We start from the raw sequence: 15,456 nt of genomic DNA, 5'->3' as shown, positions 1-15,456 counted from the left end.
GTTGGAAGTTGTGGGAGTGAATACTATCAAAACATGCCATAAAACTCTCAAAGAATAAAATATTATTAAAATTCAGATTAAAACTTGCTTGAATGTGTATGTCTTTGCATCTATATGTGGTTCTTATGCGTTTTCTTTGACTCCTTTTCTTCTGATTATTTTTGTTTTATCTTCTGATTAAAATTTTAGATTCCTGCTTGTATTCTAATGAGAGATATAAAGAAAGTGTGATTTGGGTAGTCAGGAAGATGGGAAAAACCTGGGAGGAGTTGGAGGAGGAGAAACTATAATTAAAATATATTTGTTTGAATATATGAAAATTCTATCTTCAATAAAATATAGAAAGAGAGGGGAATTTTTTCAATACACTCAAAAGTGAAATACTTCTTTTCTTTGTGGTCCTGATTACATTCTCAAATTCTTAAATTGATTTTACACAGGTGTATGTGTTATAAAGCATAAAAACAAAATTTTATTTACTAGTTTTGTTTGTACTGTTTCCACAGAATTTGCTTTTCTCTCAAAGAATTAAAGAATAATATTATTCCTTCGTTATTTTTAAAATTTAAAATAAATTTGTGGTTGTTGCTTCATGAACTTTATTTGATTTCTGTACATTTCCAAAAATCCTTAGAATGATGTCACATACTCTAAAACTAAAACACACACACACACACACACACACACACACACTTAAGATTTAATACTAGAACACCAAGCACAATCGCAAGTTTTAAGGAGTTTCCCTCAAAGGACTAGATGGAGAATTATGGATATCTAATGTCGTCTTCTGTTCTTAGCATATGGAGACAAGTGTATATACTATATACAGATGTGCACATATCCTCTTATTTACTTATCTTATGGAGACAAGTGTATATACTATATACAGATGTGCACATATCCTCTTATTTACTTATCTTATGGAGACAAGTGTATATACTATATACAGATGTGCACATATCCTCTTATTTACTTATCTTATGGAGACAAGTGTATATACTATATACAGATGTGCACATATCCTCTTATTTACTTATCTTATGGAGACAAGTGTATATACTATATACAGATGTGCACATATCCTCTTATTTACTTATCTTATGGAGACAAGTGTATATACTATATACAGATGTGCACATATCCTCTTATTTACTTATGTACACACAGACACAACACAAACAAAAAAGTAAAATTTTGAATAACTTTATTCCTGTTATTAAAAATATAGGTAGACCGAAAATGTAAACACTTGGTAGTACATATAACGATCACTCATAGTAGACTACGGGTAGAAATAAGTCATATGTCCATCACTAAGCAAACAAATTCATAAAATAAAAGATTAAGCTCATCTATAAAAAAGAAAAAAAGTGAAGACATATGAGAAAGATTGCATAAGGCTTGGAAAAATTTGGGATTTACTCCATATTTTGTGCATACGTAAAGCTCTTGGTTTGATGCCTAATATTGGAGGTGAGGCAGGATGACCAGAAGTTGAAGATCCTCATCTACTGAGTTTAAGACAAGCTGGGGAAACCTCAGAACTTGCTTCAAAACAAAGAAAAACACAAAGTCAACAAATGAACAACATTCATTTATGCGACATGTAATCAGAGAAAAACCAGCATGAAAAAGTGGCCTGTATTTAAGATGCCCATTTTTATAAAATGTCAGACAGAGACATAGAACCAGAGAATGAATTAATTGTGACCAATAGCTTGAAATGAATATGAAATGACAATGAGTACAGGGTTTTTTTAAGGAACGACAATATGATGAGATTGAATGATTCCTAAAATGTATCTACAGGATTGTATAATCATCATTTAGATTTACTCTTAAACTGGTAAAGTTTATGGTATTTGCAACTATATTTATGTGTAAAATAAATTTGAAAGGAACACATAAGGTAGATTTGCCATTAAAGGGAATTGGTAAAATTTATTGTCAATGGAATAAATAGTATGCATAGTTTGATAAATGTCAGAGATAACTAGAAAAATTATGGCTATTGATTATTACAATGAATAAATTTAAACAAGAGTGAAAGTGTAATTAACTTTTTCAACTGGATAAAAGCTGTCTTCTACAAATCTATAGCCATTGTATCACTCATTGGCAAAATATGGAATAATTTTCTTTGGACATTAGGAAAATGATGGATACTTATTACTTTGCTACTGGACAGCACTATGCAAAGTGATGTTATTGACTGAGATCCTGAAAAATGTATGCCATTAGATAAAAATATGCGAAGGAAACGTAAAAAAGTGCCCTCTCCTCTGAGATGGTTATAAATGCACGGTGTTTCTGGAAAATCTTTCTGGATATTGTGCACAATCCCATAATCCTCATCCTAGAAAGGCAATGTTGGTGTGATTAGGACAAACGGCATCTTCTGCTCAATAAAACGTGTGGGATACACAGGACCCTGTCTCAAGAAAGAAATGTACCATAAATTCACAAAATATTAGAAATTACATTTAAATTAAGCAAGGTCCAAAATTAAGGCATTATATAAAATTATCATATATATTTGTGTTCCAGAAATAATCAGAAAAAATAATATGTAAAATATTTATTTTTATTTTATTCATTTTTATTTTATTTACATATTTCATGTAGTTTATCCTGATTATAGTTTCTTCTCCTCTACACTCTACGAGCCTGCGTTCTACATGCAAAAGAAAGGGCTGAGTGGAATCACAAAATCTCAGATTTAAAAAGGACTCCCCTATGATCAAGGATTAGGGGAAAATATTGTTAATATGCCATTTCATGGCTGATAAAAGATTCACTGATTTTTTGAACATAAAAGCAAATATTTAAGTTTTGGGTGTTAAAATTGTTTTCAAATGCAAAGGTGTAGTATAAAATAAATTATAAAAAGAGATATAACAGAGAAGAGAGAACATCAGAAATTTATCTGTGATATATAGTTAAATTTCTTCAAAGGAAAGGGAATTCCTTCAATTCAAGTGTTATAAATGAGACATTAGATTCTTACAAATGATACTAAGAAAACAGGGTGCCCATTGTAGGAAATAGTCACAGTCTACATACATAAGAAGACAAACAACTGATTTTAAAAGCTTAAGAAGTCAATTCAATGTAAACTATATTGCAATGGAAATGAGCAAAGAATTGAAGAGACACTTTAAAAAGGAAGACATACAACAAAGTTATTTTAAAAGATTTTTTGGAATTACTTATACTGAAAGTTCACATCAAAAATTATGATAAAATAGATCCACTTAGTCACTTAGGTGACTAAAAGTTAAAAAAAAAGTTTGACTAATAAGGAAAATGGAAAGCAGGAATATGACATTTTTTTACATAGCTGGTAGAAATGAATAATGATGCAGATATTTTAGAATATAAATGAGTACTCTCATAATTTCCTATTTATTTAAAGCTTACCTCTCACCATGTAATAACAACTCATCTACAACATATTCATCTAAACAAAATTCAAATTTTGTTTTATGAAGAAATTTTAAAGCCTATATCTATATCTATCTATCTATCTATCTATCTATCTATCTATCTATCTATCTATCTATCTATATCTATATCTATATCTATATCTATATCTATATCTATATCTATATCTATATCTATATCTCTCTCTATATATATATGTATATATTCATTTTGTTAACCCTAAATAAAATGTTGACCAACTATTCATTAAAAATAATATTTTTTTAAAAAATATGTCACAACCATTAAGTATAATATTGTGAGCCATAAAAGGTAATACTTTACTGATGCATATAAAATATAGAGATATTTTTAATCATTACTGAAATCAAAAGCAAGCTTAAAGTAAATAAGACTATGATTTATTTGTAGGAATTTATTGACTAACCTTGTGTGACTTCACCTTTAAAAAGCTAAGAACCTTCTCTTCAGCCCAGAATTACTGGTTATTCTTAAACCAGTATGTGCCAGAGAAAATTCTAACAGTTTCCTTTACTAGTAATTGAGGAGAGAGTTTGAGAGAATTTTCTTGAGCAATAACAATATTTTACAATTTAATACACATATTTGCACTTGTCAAATATCAACTAAAATTGACTTAATTTTAAACTTTGATAGTTTTCTTAAAAAATCAATAAATATCTTTCACTAGCTAATATTGTGTATAATAAATTTGAATGTTAATGCAACAATTTCTAATAAATTGAATCAAAATGTGAAACAATAGAGAATAAATTATAGCCAGCTAAAATAATACAAAATGGAGAACATGAGTGTTTTTAAAAATACAACAAGTTTTTCTTCATTCAATCTCATTAGAGAATGCATATGAACTCCTGTAAATTTATTTAACATTTTTTATGTTTGAAATACTTAAATATAATTAATAATAGACCCTGATTGATTTTAAAATATTTCAACAAGAATAATTTGAAATACATAATTTTCACTGTTTTTTAAGGGAAAATTTGACATTAAGGTGAAATTTATAAAACTAACTTGCCTGGGATTTCCTCATTAATTCTATACACTACACTTTACATGAAATTTGTAAAGAAACTACCTCGTGTGCCTAGTGTAGTTTCCAAATGATGACTACACACCTATCAACAGTATTAAAGTTCACATATAAACCATATTTACATAATGCCATTTCCACAAAATATCATTCCCCCAAAGAAATGATGGTTGATAGTCACACATCATATGCAGAATAGATAGTTGTAGAGATGGTTGCCTGTTAAGAGCACTTACTGCTCTTGCAGAGGACCAAGTTTAATTCCCAGCAGCTTTGTTGGGCAGCTCATAATTACCTATAACTCAAACTCCAGGGTATCTGACACCTCTGATTTCTATGGACTGCTACTCTCACCTGCACATACATATACATAAGTTTAAAACAATGACAAATATTTTAAAATGAAAGAAGTGACTTTTGGAAATCATTAAAAATTGTATTCTCTTTTTGCCTTGTCCTAATGTTTAAAAAGATTCACGTATTTAACACTCCTTTCTCCTTTTCCACTATGGATTCTAAAGAATTCACAATTACCAGGTGTTTTTGCACCCCATGAAGAAATCACAAGTCCATATTAATAGTTTTGTGCTTCGAAGGTACTTCACAGCTCAGAAAAATAGAGTGTCTCACCAAGCTCATGAAATATGGTTCTCTAATTGCCAATTGAACTTTCTATTAAGATAATAATTCAGAGTAATGTGGTAGCTTAAAACAGTTGCTCCTATGATTTAATTTTTATTCCTTGCAGTTATAGATAGACTAGAAAACACACGCTGGCTTTTCTTCCATTACTTCCCAAATAGCTAACTAATTTTGAATCAATTAATGTAAATTAACAAAAGGGAAAGGGACAAGGTCTCAGTTCTCTGTATCTTACCTACAGTACAACTTCCAGTTAATCCATTCATATGCATAGGCAGTTCCCCCCAGAGTATTTGTTATAGTGTGTGTGTGTGTGTGTGTGTGTGTGTGTGTGTGTGTTTGGACATATATAGTTCTAAAGATCAGCTTTCAACAATTTACCTCAGAAAATGAAGGAAATGTATGGAGTTGGCAAACTAATCACTAGATTGATGGTTTTATCTGAGGGAGGAAATATTAATTCTCTGGGGACAGCAAAAGAAGGAAAATGTTGTGAATAGTATTGTGACTAGGCAAAGATGTGTTACAATTTTTTTTTATGCTGCATTTCTTTAAGGATACAAAGCTGTTCTGCTTTGCCTGCCTAAGGCACCAGATTGGTCTAATAAAAATCTGCATGACTTTAGAGGGATAGGCTGGGCTAGTGGCAGAGGGATAAGAAGGAGGGGGAATCTAGGTTTAAGAGAAAGAAAAGGGAAAATGAAGGAGAAAGAGGGAGATGCCTGAGACGAGCCAGTCAAGCAGCTGCCATTCAGACATGGAGTGTGACATACAGAATGAAAGAAAGGTAAACAGTTCTACTTCAAAACACAGATGAAGAGAAATAGGTTAAATTAAGGGGAAAGCCATGGTCCTGCCTCAAAGTGATGTGACAGACGTTGTTGTCTCCCCATGGGAGTTCTTTACATCTCTCAGGAGTGGATGAGGGGTGGGGTGGGGGTAGGTGGGGGCAGTGGAAGGAGGAAGATGTGAGAACTGAGATTGGTATGTGACATGAGAAAAGATTGCTTTAAAATAAAATAAACGGTTTTGTAGGCATAAAGAGATGAACTAGTAGGACAAGCATAAGATAGTGGATTCTAGTTAATATTTGAATTTATAAACAGTTTATAAAACTACAATAATACAATTTCCATATTTTTTTTACAATTTAAAAAATATTTGATATTTTTCTGTTCTCTCCTTCTTTCCTTTCCCTTCCTCCTTATATTTTTCCCAAGTATACATTATTTGTCTTCAGGTTGATTTTGCATCTTGGTTTTTATGGAAACTGTTCTCACAAAGCACAGTCACACATGTCTGTCCATGCCGTGCTTTCCAAATCAACTCACTGCTCTAAGACTTAGGTGGGAACACACAGGCTGTGGAGCTATGTCTTTGTACCACCTGTCCTTATGTGCATATTGATGCATCCGAATTTCCTCTTCACAAGCTTGTAAGAAGGGCAAAGTTATTTTAAGTGAGGTATTTTTCATTTGTCACTTTATTTCTGAGAGTTTACAAGTCTTGACTTAAAGGTGAAATCTGCTTTGTTTGTTTAAGAAAAGGAGTGGTATGGAAAATGGAGTTATTTTTATATAATAACAGAACGTTTCTTCTCTTCTCTCATTTGAAGAAACAGGAGGGAGCTAGATTAAATAATCTGCCAGTCTCTTATATACAAGATCTTTTAGCACACCCATTTTTAAAATGTGGTGATGGTAAAGTAGTATTGGAAATTTATTAAACAAGCACACTGAAGACTTTCCTGAGCATACCTGCCTGCATTTTTTCAAGTTATAGAGCAAGAGCTTACTCACAAATATGGTTGTTTGGACAGCATCTTGGCATGCATACCCTCCTGTGGAGGACTGTAAAAAGGATGCCTAAGAGCCATTTCCACCTGAAGAGTCACCTCAGTTTCTGTCTGCTGATGTCTGATCTGCTAGATGAGACATGTAAAGATAATAAGGATGAACAATAATACCCCACCAGTTAATGCATATGTGAGCATCCAGAAGGAATCCAATAGCTTTCTTTTATTATGCCAAATTTTTTTTTCAGAAATGTGAGGAGTTAAAGACTATAACCTCTGTGGTTAATAAATCAATTTGTTTGGGGGAACAATGAGGGCAAGAAAGGGAAGTATAGAAATTACCCCTCCTGGGCTATTCCCTTCTTGCTGGTGTTGTGGCAGTCTGATTAAAAACACAAGCATAGCCTGTCCCAAATGTTAACAAGGGTTGATGGGTGCCATTGGAAACAGATAGGATCTCTTCATCTCCTCACGGGCAGGGATGTGTTTCTTGGCAGAGATGTCCAATGCTCATAAGCTGGGATGATCCCCTTGTCATCAAAACTGAGAAATTTCATATGAAAAAAAAATCTGTAAGGCCAGATGAGTACTATTCCTAGCCTCTGGTGGGATAGTCTTGATCAACAGATCCTTAAGAACTCTGTTGGTTCTCTCCACCATGGTTTGTCCCAGTGGATTACAGGGGATACCAGTGGTATGGGAAATCTTTCATGACCCCAGAAAGTCATTGAATTGTTGAGAGAAATAGGCAGGACCATACATGTAGACACATACACCTACAAATAATTAAAAAGAAAATGAATATGTTAAAAATTAATAATATTCTAATGAATATCGTCACATCTATTATCATCTATCATCTAGCTAGCTATCATCTATCTATCATCTATATATTAATTTTACATATCAATCTGTCAATGTATTCTTTAATTGCTTAGCCAAAAAAAGATATAAAAGAGTCAAAAATAAGTAAGGGGAAAAATAGAATTTTGGTTAGATAACATTAGTTTGACGAATAGTCCATAGGTTTTTGGTTTTCTTCTGTCCCACACCATGTGGCTCTTCTGATATGACACAGAAACTTTAAATTTTTCTTTTAGCAACAAGTTTGGGTTTAGAGAACGGACAGCCGCACTTCAACTCAAAAGCCAGCTTTGGTTTTTAATTAAGTATGGACTACAACTTTTCTGAGATATAAAAAGTTATATACATTTAGGTAGTGAGATTTAATATGTGACAGGTACCAGGGCTCAATTCTCTGAGTTTTTATTGGAATCTGAAAAGGTCAGGGTGGTGTGAGAGATGGGAGTGGAGGAAGAAGCTGTATGGGAATTTATATTTATTGAAAGTGTAGGGAATTGCCGTGCACCGCGGCCCCGGTCTGTGCTCTATGCACTATACCCCAGTTGGAGAGCTTCGGGAAAGGGGCTGGAGGTTGAGAACACAGATGCAGAGACAGACCAACAGGCAGATCTTTAAACACTGATACCAAAGCCCCTCTTTGTTATCACCATGTAGGCTTAAATACACTGCAGTCAATGGCCAACAGGTGAAAATCCCATCCTCTGAACCTCCAAGCTAGGCGCAGTTTCTAGTAACTTTAATTAGAAGGTTCTAGGAGGGAAGAGCAGCTAAAGGCCAGGACTCATTAATCCCAACATCCAGCTGAAGGCCAGGACTCAGTCTGAACAGGAAATATTGCTAAGATCTTGCTTTTGGCAAGTGATTGTCAATTAGTTTGACAATATACCCAAAATGATATTATCCAATAAACCGTTCAGTTCAGAGATACCCAGGGGATTTTTCAGTCCTGTCCAGTTAATCTCTAAAACTGGTTTCCTAATAAAGAAGATGGACATTGCTCCAACTAAAGGCATGTCAGCAATCAAGGGCTGCAGGATCACTCACGTTGTCCCATTAATCTGAATACTTTTCACTCCATCTCTACAGAAATAATGAGGAATGAGCATGGAATGTCAACTGTCAATGGATCCAAATGCTGGTGGCTGGGAGATCATTCCCACTGAAGATCATTCCCAGGTAGTTGACAGTGTACATGGAGAGCAGCAGAATGAAGCCGTGGCCACTAAAGCATCTACCCACCAGCTTCTGAGACTCAATGGGCACCAGGAGCTGTGAAGAAATAACCAGAGCAGCCAGCTGGAGCCTCATTCTGCTGGCCAGGCCAAAGCTCCCACTGCTCAGACCACCCCCTCAGAGTCCATTGGGTCTCACGGAAGCATCAGGAAGGCTCTGATGGGCTCAGATTCCAATAAAAACTCAGAGAATTGAGCCCTGGTACCTGTCACATATTAAATCTCACTACCTAAATGTATATAACTTTTTATATCTCAGAAAAGTTGTAGTCCATACTTAATTAAAAACCAAAGCTGGCTTTTGAGTTGAAGTGCGGCTGTCCGTTCTCTAAACCCAAACTTGTTGCTAAAAGAAAAATTTAAAGTTTCTGTGTGGCCCAGTTCTTGGGCCCTGGGATCCCAACTTTTCCAGTGACTTGCTGCCATTCCTGGAAAGGCCGCCAAACACCAACGCAGGTCTCCATGCACTATTACAAGGTCTACAGGGTCATCTCTGCAGGGCTGCAGACCAATTGGGACTGCCTGAAAGGACAGAAGCACCAGAAGAAACAGGTAGCTCAGATGATAGGCACTCAGGGGCTCAGAGTTCTCACTATGACCTGTGTGCTGTGTTCTGCACTGGGGAAGATGCCTATGCTTCTCACATGAAGGAAGTTAGGCACCAGAAATTACAGACCAGGCTAGGCAAGTCAATTACCTCCAAACCCACACCTCAGAGTGTCACCTACACCATCCAAGTGCTAGACAATACCCTGAGGGACAGCTGAGCCTTGGTTCCACCTCCTTGGAAGTCCAGTCTTTATATGGAGGTGCCAAGCAAACCAAAACAGAAGAAAATGTGCCTTCCTAACTAAATGGACAGACAACATGACAGACGACACATGTGAAAGGATGGGAGTCCCAATGCTTATTTGTCAAAGGGAACAAGGGGCCTTTCAAAAAAAGAAAGAAAGAAAGGATGGGTATCGCAGCACTTACCCATTGATGGGACCGTGGGACCATATTTTTCTTCAAAAGAAGCGAAAAATATCTTTGAAATAAATGCTAACAAAACTTCTCACAAATGACATACTATGTTTCCATGTTTGCAAAAATAATCAAGCTTGGTAATTCTTAATTCTGATCATATCTCCCTGTGTTACTTTTTATATGGCTGTGTTTTCTATTCACAGTCTAATATATCAATAAGTACACATATATCATACATGCATTGGAACTGATTCCCTGATAAGGCCTTTGGAAACAAGTTGATGTTAGTATTTAGATAGTATCTCTCAAATGCATTGTTAGTACTAGATTGAATATATTCGGAGCAGCTTCTGATTCTTGTATTTTACAACTAGTTTCTTTAATTCATTATCATTTAAATATAAGAGTCACATTTTTTTCTGCCTCTAACTTTACAATTCCCTGATGAAGTCAATGCTTTCTAAAGTAGAAGGAAATTTATCTACTCTAAATGAACAATTAACACAAATTCATCCTTTTGGGAAAGGATGAATTCTTCATTTGGAGCACCAGGGTTTATTTTAACATCTTCTCTACACTTCAATAACTTGAAGAATCCTGCATGTTATTACTCCAAAAATGATTCTTGGCTTTCAAATTGCTGATATTAATAAGAAGGGTTTTCTTCTTCTCCTGCATTACCATATCACACCTAATGAAATCACACTGAACCAATCAAATTCCTGGATGGCTGACCTTTATTAACTGGTAATTTGGAAACATGATTTCAGAAGGCTCTATCTTATAATAGTAATAAAAAAGAAATCACAGCTATAAAAATACTTCTCATTGACCAAAGAAGTAATAGATACTATGGAGGCATGTATAAATTAAGCTTTAAAAAATGGCAAATTATAAGCAACAATCCCATTAGTTTGACTACTTTAATCATACAGTTTCCTACTTTTGGTTTCTATTTGATGAGTAAGACTAGCCAACAATTACAACACAGGATCCAGTCTTGGTACTGTTATGTCATCCCACATAGTGACAGCAACCATTTCTTCCAGCCCATGGTCTCAAAAGATGACAGGTAAAGCAATAGCAACAATAAGTTTTGACTGACACATTAGCAGCCTCAAAATATCCAGGTTTTCATATAAGTATCATTTACATACTATGAAATTAGCAGAAGGAAGCTATATCATTGAAAATGAAAATTAAACAATGGTATACAATGACATTAGAAATGTTATATTTGTCACAGATAGTAAAGTAAGCGTCATGAATATTCTTCAAAAGAATCGTGAATGTGTTTAAACCGAATGAAACATTTAATTATCAGAGCAAACAGAAACTTTTAGTAAACATTTAGAAGTTGCAAAGAAGCACGTATTTTATACTTTTGAAAATATAGTGGACGAACAACGCAGTAAAAAATATTCACTGAAGTAGGAGAGAGAATACTAAAATATCTGAATAAACAGAAAAACTGAATAAAAATAACTTGGACACTGAGTTGGTGTTGGAAAATTAAGGTGTTAAGAGAAGGGGAAGACAACAGAGCTAATACATACTACTGAATACAATGTCTGAACCTTCTCCAGATCTAACAAAACACATAAGTCTACATATTAAATAATACCCTATCTTAAGTATGAAAAAAGTTTTCACTTCACATCAAGATGTGTTTGGGTCAAATGGTTTTAGAAACCAAATGATAATTAAAAAGTCCTGAAAACAAAGAGAAGGAAACATCACACCTTTCTTTATAGCAATTAAAATGAAATGGCCAAGCATAGCCTTATTTGTAATAGCCAAATCTGGAAACAACCTAGATGCCCCTCAACTAAAGAATGGATAAAGAAAGTGTGGTACATCTACACATTAGAGTACTACTCAGCAGTAAAAAACAATGACATCTTGAATTTTGCATGCAAATGGACAGAATGAGAAAACATTTTCCTGAGTGAGGTAACCCAGACCCAAAAATACAAATATGGTTTTTACTAACTCACAAGTGGATACTAGTCATAAACAAAAGACAATGAGCCTATAGTTCAGGATCCTAGAGAAACTAAGTAATAAGGTGAACCCAGAGGGGAATATATATATATATATATATATATATATATATATAGAGAGAGAGAGAGAGAGAGAGAGAGAGAGAGAGGGGGGGGGGGGGGGGAGAGAGAGAGAGAGAGAGAGAGAGAGAGAGAGAGAGAGAGAGAGAGAGATCCACCTGGAAATTATAATCAGACAAAATTTTGGGAGCAGGGGGTCCAGGGGTAGAAGAAAGGAGAGAACTGGGTTTGAGGAGAACTTGAGGGAATGGGATAGTCGAGATGGAGGAAGGACAGATATGAACCGATAGGGAAGCATCTCTGAAGAGAAGAAACAATTACAAAAATAATTTAGAACTCTGTGAAAGAAGAAAGGCCATTGTAATCAAATATATAGACAGAGTAATAAAGTTAATAACTTCTTAAGCTTTCTAAATGTTGTGTGTTGACTGTGTCAAATATTATAATACTATTAATATACTTACTATGTGTATGCATAAGAAATATATAAGGTCACTTGTTATGAAGGACAGAGAAAAGGGTAAGTTCTCGACACTTAAACTGGTCAGATCACACCAATATGTTATGATATAGTGTGTTTTTATTAATCAGTGAAATGAAAATATAGACAGAGTAATAAAGCAATAAACAAAAGACATCCAGTAAAGAAGGGAAAAAGGACTGTCTTTACCCAAGTGATCTAAGTAGGCAAGGATAAGAAATTCATGAATATAATTAAAAGTTATATCTACCAACAGCTAATTAAAAGTTAAAAACCCAGAACTAATATATTGTATTAATGTATGAGTATAAAACAGCATAACTATTCAGATGGATTTTATTAAAGAACAGAATTACCATCACAACAATAATGCCATCATAGAAATGTCTCAAAACTTTAAGTACATACCAAGCCTGATCTACAGAGAAAATTCCAGGACACCCAAAACTGTTAACACAGAAAATTCTGTCTCAAAAAAAGAAAAAAATAAATAAATAAAAGGCCTTTTAAGTTTCTTTGTGTTCTCATTTTTATTGTTGTAATAAAATATCTGAGTTGGATACATTATAAAGAAAAGTGGGTTAGCAACTCATAACTTTGAAGAATAAAGTCCAAAATTCAATTTTTTTGTTGTATCACAGCCTGGTGGATGATTCACACATGATAGATCTCCAGTGTCAAAAGGAAGAAGAGGTTTCACTAAATAGAAACGCTCTATCCCACAGTTAGAATCAATGAAGGGATCCTTCCAAGAGAGAAGTAAAGGCCAGGCAAGCCCCAATTTCTCTTTGCCTGCTTTCAGTATATCTTGGCAGAATGCCCAGTGGGTTAGTAAATTAAAAAAAAAAATCACCACAGAGTCTAAAGGCGTGCACTTTAGAGAACCAAGAAATGTGTAACATGACTGAGTCTTAGGAAGCATTCGTGCCTTAATATCTGAAAATGGGAGTATTCATATCGGTCTTCCACATCATCATAACTTACATCTTAAAATAACTCATTTCTATTAATCTATGTTTTTTCATGAGGCTGTGGTCTACCAATAAGTTTCTGACATCCTTCTCCTTTGGCAGTTATATGGCATTTCTTTGATTCTGCCTACTCTCTCTCTCTCTCTCTCTATATATATATATATATATATATAGAGAGAGAGAGAGAGAGAGAAATATATATATATATATATATATATATATATATATATATTTCTCTATTTGGATTTGCCACTGGTTTTACCCTGGTAACTATTGGCTGAAACAGCTGAATTCATTAGCCAATAAAAGAAACATATATACAGAAGGACATCCCATATCAGTAATTCTCTAAAACTTCTGTGATACAATGTCAGCAACTGAGTTAAAGTTTCCAAAATCTCTTCATGTGAAAAGTTGATAGTTTTTTAAATGAACCCTCTGCACAGTTGTATACATGGAATACATTGATACAATGTATCAATTTACTCAATCTTCACTAAAGCATCTTTGTCAAGTGGAAGCATCTCTTCTAGCAATGAAGGAGAAATTTATATCACCGAGATGGAAAATACTAAGACATCCAAGGCAATAATAATCTGATCGAAAGTTTAGGAAAAGTTCTAGCTAGGTGCTGGAAGAAATTTAATGAGTTTATTTTAGATTGAGTGCTAAGGGCCTGGCCCATTAGAATATGTGGTATTTTACTTGTTTCTTCGGGAATAGATACCTGGATGGGAAGTGTTACTGGCAGAAAACACAACTTCCAATTTACAGAAGAAGAAGTACAACTTGAACTGGAAGGGTCATTTAAGAGGATACAATGAAAGAATCTATGAATATGTGCTCCTTAACTAAAGGGAAAGTTCCGAGAAATGAAACTTTAGGCAATCAGTTTGTATAAGTATAGATTGCCCCCCTCCCTTGAAGTGAAATTGTTTATTTGAATTACAATTGTTCCTGTGATACAAACCTGTAGAGTCTCTTACTCTAATGAATACAATAGGGGTTTTTAACAGTTTTGGTGCGTTAAATACAGGCAGAAGTTGGCATAATTTAAATAAGATGCAATTTCTTAAAATGGTAGCTTGGATAGTGCTTTTGGAATGAACACAGCTTGTGGGACTGGATGTTGCTCTGGGTGTCAGTAGTAAATGAGGGGAAACTGAAGACACACTATGAGCTATGAGTAACTTTATAAACACTGTACACTTAGGACAAAATGAATTTATAAAGCCGGGTGGTGGTGGCACACGCTTTTAATCCTAGCACTCAGGAGGCAGAGGCAGACAGATCTCTGTGAGTTTGAGGCCAGCCTGGTCTACAAGAGTTTAGTTCTAGGACAGGAACCAATGCTACAGAGAAACGTCTCGAAAACAAAAAACAAAAAAAAAGAAAACGAAAATAAATTTATAAATCTCACTACTAAAGAACCTGTCCTACAGTACATGAATTCTTCTGCTTGGCCCTGATGATCATTTATGGCATTTTAATTTTACATTGGATGTGACGAGAAATCACTGAAGACTTTGCACAGGTTAGGGACATTTTAAATACACACTTAGGAGGATGAAAAAGCACATTGTAGAGGGTGATAAAAGTATTGTCACTGAAGTCACACAGGCTGCCTACCACAGCAGGTAAGAGGCAGCAGAGTCCAACAGGGCACAGATATGAAAGAGATACAAAGACACTTCTCCTCTCTGTAAATTATACTCCATAACACTTTCTGATTTTAGACTGGTGTTCTGAAAGAAGGGAATATTCCTGCTCAAGCAGTGTACAGAAAGTCCATACAGAATTCACCCAGTCTCATGAGAAGCATGCTTTTTTTTTTTTATTTGGCACTGCAGTGGATATTATTTGCCTCAGAAAACTGTGAGTGTATGGAACCCATAGACCCATATTTCTACATTACACACTTAGAAATTATCTGAA

The sequence above is a fragment of the Microtus pennsylvanicus genome, chromosome 6 (assembly GCF_037038515.1).
Source record: "Microtus pennsylvanicus isolate mMicPen1 chromosome 6, mMicPen1.hap1, whole genome shotgun sequence".
NCBI classification, from domain to species: Eukaryota; Metazoa; Chordata; class Mammalia; order Rodentia; family Cricetidae; genus Microtus; species Microtus pennsylvanicus.
Note: the sequence above shows the minus strand (reverse complement) of the source record.